The sequence below is a fragment of the Solanum tuberosum genome, unplaced genomic scaffold (assembly GCF_000226075.1).
Source record: "Solanum tuberosum cultivar DM 1-3 516 R44 unplaced genomic scaffold, SolTub_3.0 scf00121, whole genome shotgun sequence".
In the NCBI taxonomy this organism is placed as follows: domain Eukaryota; kingdom Viridiplantae; phylum Streptophyta; class Magnoliopsida; order Solanales; family Solanaceae; genus Solanum; species Solanum tuberosum.
Window position 1 is genome coordinate 176,408 of NW_006239046.1, and position 7,693 is coordinate 184,100.

Below are 7,693 nucleotides of genomic sequence, written 5' to 3' on the forward strand. Positions count from 1 at the left end.
TTTTTATGCAAGAACCCATGCTAGAATCGAAATTAGGATTTTAGGATTTTTGAAGAACTTTGAAAATACTTTGAATTGGCTCTTTCATTAGAAATGGAATCAAAGATATAGAGTCTCCATACCTTAACTAAGAATCCCCAAGAAATTTGAGAAAGAACCACCTTAAAATCGTCAAACCCTAGCTCCTAGTTCTTGACCTTCTTCAATGGAGGATTGTAGAGAAAGATATATTTGAGAGGAGGTGGGTTTCTTTTTTTTTAATTCTAAGAGGAGTGACTTAAATGAAAGGAATTAAGTCATAAAAAAGTCTTATAGTTGCTAGGAAAAGAATAAAATAGCATAGGATCAATTTTGGAAAGGACTAAGGACCCATAAAGTCTTGACTTAAAAATTGTGCCCATTCTCGTCTAAACTCGTCCTTTGGACAGTGCTTCACTAGTTCAGGCATAACTTTTTACTATGAGGTTGGAATTGGGCAAACTCGGTGGCGTTGGAAAGAGGACTCAGAGACCTTTAATTGGATAGGTAATGGCCCACCTAATTCGTTTTGAGCTAAAAGATATGACCATTTAAAGTTGACCCTCACTCCTAACTTAAAACTAAAAACTGTTTTTAGGGGACTGTTTTGAGGGTCTCGGTTCTAAATGATTTCATGACCTAGCTTAAGGTCTTGCTAGCTTATAAAGGTGATTAATCAACTAGCTAATCAACCCTTAAGTCCTTTAACAACACTCCAAACTTCAACGACAAGACCCTTACAACTCACTAGTTTGAACGACTAGTTTCCGGACGTCACGGTCATTTCTCATCATTTCATCAAGTTCTCAACTCCAAATTCACATGTGAGGCTCTAGTTTCACGAGTTCGTTTTTAGGGTCGTTACAGTAGGAGGCAGAAGGTTAAAGTGAATAGAATTCAAAATTCACAGGGTGACTGGCTAGATGAGGAAAGAGAGATTGCTTCAGAAGCAGTAGATCATTTTCAAAAGCAATTCACACAAGAAAGTGATGCTACGAGCTTTTCTTTATTATCTCATATTCCTGAGTTGATTAGTGCAGAGGATAATATTTTGTTGAGTGGGAGTCTTGATAGTGAAGAGGTTAAACGTGCAGTTTTCAAGCTTAATGGGGATAGTGCTAGTGGCCCTGATGGACTCACTGGTACATTGTACCAAGTCTGCTGGGATATTATTGGGTCAGATATTGTAAGAATGGTGAATTTTACTGCTGGGAACACTCTTCCAAAATCTATTACTCATACTAATTTGATTCTTATACCTATAAAGGATAACATACAAACCTTCTCAGATATGAGACCTGTTAGCCTGAGTAACTTCATAAACAAGATTCTGTCAAGAATTGTGCATGACAGACTAGAATGCATGTTACCAAAGTTGATATCTTCTAATCAATCAGGTTTTGTCAAAGGAAGGAGCATTATTGAGAATGTTCTTCTTACACAAGAGGTGATTACAGATATTACCAAAAGAGGAAAACCTGCAAATGTGGTCATTAAGATGGATATGGCTAAAGCTTATGATAGATTTTCTTGGTTTTTCTTGATGAAGGTGTTAAGGAAGATGGGTTTTTCTAATACTCTATTTGATATAATTTGGAGGCTGATCTCTAACAACCATTACTCAGTTTTGCTCAATGGGCAATTTCATGGTTTTTTTCTTTCTACAAGGGGAATGAAGCAGGGAGATCCTCTCTCTCCTGCTCTTTTTATTATATCATCAGAGGTTCTTACTAGGGCTCTCAACTCTCTATTTGATGATCCCCGATATGTTGGATATGGGATGCCAAAGTGGAGTGTCAATCTGAATCATCTCTCTTATGCTGATGACACCATTATCTTTGCTTCTTCTCATTCATATTCTTTGGAATTTTTTTTGGTTACTTTGCAGGAATATGAGAAGCAAAGAAGGTGAATAAAGAAAAGAGTTTCTTTTATTTGCATCAAAATGTGGCTGCAAGGATCGCTCAACAAGTGGAGCATAGTATAGGCATGAGGAAGGGAGTATTCCCAATGAAATATTTAGGATGTCCCATCACTCATGGTAGGAAAAGGAAAGAGCATTATTCAGAATTGTTGAATTGAGTGAAAGGTAGAATTCAATCATGGAAAGGAAAGATGCTCTTTTATGGCGGTAAAGAGGTTCTTCTATCTAGTGTTCTTCAAAGCACTCCCATTTATACCTTATCTTCTATAACCCCTCCTATGTTTGTGATTAAGGAACTTCATAGGATTTTTGCTAGATTTTTTTGGAGTAACAAGGAAACAGGAAGGAGCAAGCATTGGTCTGCGTGGAATAAAGTTTGTTTTCCAAAGCAGGAAGGTGGACTTGGTTTCAGATCTATGTTTGATGTCTCTCAGGCCATGTATGCTAAGTTGTGGTGGAGGTTTAGGACACAAAATAATTTGTGGTCCAATTTCCTTTGGAATAAATATTGCAAGAAGCAAATTCCTACTCTTGTTGAATGGAAAAGGGGATCTCAAATCTGGAAACATATGCTAGAGAACAGGGAGATTATCGAGCAACACTTATGGTGGGAACCAAAGGGAGGTACTTCTACTATATGGTATGACAATTGGTCTACATTGGGACCTCTTCATCTACTTCCTTTAGAGAGTCAAACATGTCATCCTATGAGAGATATTGAAGAATTTCTAACAACTGATGGCTGGGACTTTGAAAATATGAAGAATTATGTTCAAGAGTATGTGGTGAATCATGTCACACTGAATTTTTGTAATGTTAAGCGAAGTGGACAAACTGATAAATCGTGGTGGACTAAAACTAGCACTGGAAAGTTTAGTGTTAAAAGCGCTTGGGAATTGTTGAGGCAGAGAGAGGATATCAATGATGATTTTAAACTTTTATGGATGAAAGGATTACCTTTTAAATTCTCCTTTCTTACTTGGAGAATTTGGCAAGGTAAGGTTCCTGTGGCTGTTGTTATGCATTCATGGAATCATAATATTTCTCAATTGTGCAGATGTTGTTCTATCCCAGAGAGAGAAACAATTGAGCATTTATTTCTAAAAGGTGAAATTGCATCTATTGTATGGAATTATTTTGGTAGAACAACAGGCTTGACTGGCTCATTTGTTCAACTGAAGTAGTCAGTGAAGAAATGGTGGGGTGCAAGTGGAAATACAAGATTAAATGTGGTATTTCAAGCTGTACCTATTGTGATTCTATGGTTTCTATGGAAAAGGAGAAATACTATCCTTCATGGAGGTTGTTATTGAGTTGGTATAGTTAAATGGGAGATCACTGACACTATTTTGAAATTACTCAAAGAGAGATTTAATTGGGACTTCGGTTCCAATAATTGGCCATTGTTAATAGCATCTGTAGAGGGATACAAAGCTAACCACATCAGTAAGAGTGTTAGATGGTTCCCTCCTCCTACTGGTTGGCTAAAATGTAACACGGATGGGGCTTCTAAAGGGAATCCTGGGCCTAGCTCTGCAGCGTTTTACATTAGAGATCAGAATGGGAATTTTCTGGCTGCTAAAGGAGTTAAAATGATTGATTCTACTAATTTAGTGGCAGAAGCAAGAGTTATTAGAGAGGGATTGATGTTCTGTAAAGAGAATAGATTGACTAACGTATTGGTAGAGACAAACTCTCTAGCAATGGTTAATATCATTGAAGGGAGGTGGGAGATTCCTTGGAGTTTTAGTTTGGAGGTAAACACTATCAATGAGCTAATGAAGATTGTCTCAACAAGAGTTCAACATTCCCTCCGGGAAGGACATACTCTTGCTGATTTTTTAACTAACTTGGTTTTTATTTTTGCAAGTGGCTTTCAATATAATCAATTCCAGGAACTTCCAAGTGAAGTCAAAAGAATCATTAAGCTAGACAAAGTTGGCACTCCTTATATAAGAAGAAGTTCCACAGATTAACTAGAAATCATCAAACTCTTAATTATATGAAAGGAAGGTGAAAGTAAACAGTAGTCACTTCTCTAGAAGGTAAATAACAAAGTCTGAAGAAATTTCATATGGTTATAGCATCATGCACTTGGTGAAAGCTTTGGGGTGTCCTTTTGATGCTAAATCAAGACTTTGGTTGAGTAATCCTAGTAAGTTGCTACTGTCTTGAAGAGGATCCTTCTTCACATGTATCAAATGTACATGATATATTAGATCTCAATTTAGAGATTTTGGCCTGTAATTTAGTTTTTAGATGGTGGTATTAATCTCCTTAGAGATTCAACCCATCAGAAGCTAGATAAAGGGCAAAATCTAGATCTTGAGAATCTAAGTTCAGGTTCTTAGTAATGGAGGAGAGAGCTTTGGTTCTTACACATTGTTGAGATTATAGTTGGAAATGGAGAGGCAATAGGGGTCACTTACTGTGTTTTGATGACTTTGACATGCTTTTTCCAAGCTCGATCATGGATTTTCCTCTTCACTAATGTATGATGAAGTCTCAATGAATGTACAGATTCAAGAGGTCAACTACAACAACAAAGAAACAAGCTTATCAACGAAAAACAGACGAAGTGGAAAGGTTAGTTTTTCACCTGTTTTTTCGTCTATGATTGGAGCAGTTTCGCCTCTTGAAGAACAAGCTTTCAGACGGGTTAGAGGTGAAATGGTTGATTGATAGGTGGAGATGTGGATGAAGTTTTGAAAAGGACAACTCTTCACTTTCCTCTTTCCACTTTTAGTTCTGTCCAGATTTTAATTCTTTTCCTTTCTAATTTCTCTTTATTTGTTTGTTTATTGTTTTCTTTATTTCCTTCCTTTATTGATTGGGCCTGCTGACTTGGGCCTGATCATTGATGTATATTGCTTTTATTTTGATTAATAAAATCTGGCCCTTTGGCCTTTTAGTTAAAAAAAAACAAAAAAAAACACTTGTGCAATCAAATAATACACTTATAATTATACTATAATTATGTTACAATAAACAAACAAAATCATCACCATTACTATATTGTTAAATTATAACAACTGTCTTAATAATTACACTAATTTCAATTCTTAAGGCAAAACAATGTATTACTATAATATGATTTTGTCTCAAATCATTTTAAGTTATTGAGTCAATGCAATTTGAGTCTTACCTTTAATCTCTATTTTTCGAGGTACGTATGTGTATACTTTGAAATAATTTATATGCTTTATTTTCTTTAATAAATTCTAATTTTATTTAAGCTCTTATAATATTTGATTTTCAAAGTAAATAATTTATTACTAGAATAGTAAAAACTGAATATATTTATTATCCAAGTCTAATCAATATCCATAACCTCTACCCCCTAAAAATTAAAAATTTCTAAGACTAAAATCTCCCCAAACAATTTTAAACCCACTACCCCTTTTTCCATTACCAATTAAACTCCCCACTCCCCCAATTCCTTTGGTCACGTCAACCCACTTTCTCCCCTCACCCCTCATCTTTTCTTATCTCATGCTCTTGTTCAATTCCAAATTTTCTTATACGTATATTTCCTAATTGATTTTTTCTTTTGTAAATTTTATGAAGTGAAATTCTTCAAGTAGACGAGATATGTTTGTATAATATGAGGATTGAATCGTAACATTTATGTGAATGTCAAGATTATTCTCTTTTCATGTTGTTTTTAGGAATTACATTAGAATTTGAGATTTATATCTTTATTTTAATATATATATATATATATATATATATATATATATATATATATATATATATATATATATATATATATATATATATATATATATATATATATATATATATATATATATATATATATATATATATATATATATATATATATATATATATATATATATATATATATATATATATATATATATATATATATATATATATATATATATATATATATATATATATATATATATATATATATATATATATATATATATATATATATATATATATATATATATATATATATATATATATATATATATATATATATATATATATATATATATGTATTTTGCAGACGGTTAAATTTAATATAACAATACTTTTATATATATTTAGGATATTTCTGAGTTCTCATTACATCATAAAGAAAATTATATTTCACCTTCAATTGGTTGCAGATAAGCATCAATTTTGTTTTTGTTTAGATCTACGAACGATGATTAGTGTTTTATATGAACTTGTGTTTTTATACAAATATGTTTATCAATAAATATTTATCTAATCAAAGTTCTTATTATTTCAGTCAAGGTACATGAAGATTGAACTTACTTCACCTCAAATAGAAGATAAGGTGACAACAATACTCCAATCACCAAACAAATGCATAGCACTTTTGTATTTTGTTTGATATGGAACTATTTTAGATTTTTGAGCATTTAAAGATGTAACGTTCAAGTTCTTATACATAAGTTTGTATCACTTTAGTTTGACATAAATTTAAACTTGCAATACTTTTTACTATGGATTTGTTTAATGAAATTTGATTTTCATTAAATGTTTAGTAAAGTATTTAATTATATGTATTATCAAAAAGGCATGGTGTAAATTAAACATTTATTTTCTTATAAAAAAATAATTTGTGGCGGTCATAAGGCTGCATAGATTAGATTATGCACACCTTCATTGGAACCAGAAATCAGTGCTAGCTCCATTTCCAATCCGTCATTTTTGGCCCTTAAGTATTGGTTGGATTGCCTGAATTTTTTTTCAAAACCTCCTATAGATTAGGCTGAGATCTTATCCATTTGTAGATGGAGCTTCGATAGCAGCTAGGTCTAGAGGGAAGTTATGAGCATTAAGTGTTGATATCATTATTCTTGTAATTCTAAATTCATAAAAAATATTTTTTTAAAAAATACAAAATGATATTATTGAGGTTGTAAACAGTCACAGATTGATTTGAAAACCTCCACAAATTGAAAAGTAAATTTCTGGCGGTTGTCAAGGAGGTTGCTTAAAACCACCACAAATATGCTCGTGGCAATGATAATTATAGCGTTTTTAACAATCGTCGCAATTCAAATTGTGGAGGTCAAAAATTGCCTCAAATTGACAAAATAACCCCTACAAATTGAGCATTTTCTTGTAGTATATTTAAAGTACTCACTGAAAGATTAACAACTTTTGTTACCACTCATGTGTATTCCTCCGAGAACATGCAAACTGAAGAAACTTATCCACACTAGTTATGTAACTATGAATTAATACCCCTCTCGACCATCCATACTCTCGTACATCCAACCATACTCTAGATTAACCATGTTCCTATTTGGTATTGAAACAAACAATAAAATAAGAATTTTTTTTTAATAAGTAACACAATCAAAATTTCTTCTATAAGTAGGAACAAGTTCAATTTAAAAAGAAGATTTGAAAATTTGAAGCCACACAATTCCCAACTGAAATTTTTATCATTTAAACTAGGGATAAGGGTCTGAAAAATATCCCAACTTTGGTCGAATTTGCTGTTGCGATACTAAACTTTCATAAGGACCTATTACCTCTCTAGACTATTTAATACCATATTTTTTACCCCCTGAACTATTTAATAGTGTATTTTAAAGGTATATATGTGCCCACGTGGACACATTACTATTTATAATTTTGCATTATTTTTTATGTCCACGTGGACAAATATATATGTTTAAAATACGGTATTAAATAGTCTAGGGAGGTAATAGGTCCTCATGAAAGTTTAGTATCGCAACAGCAAATCCGACCAAAGTT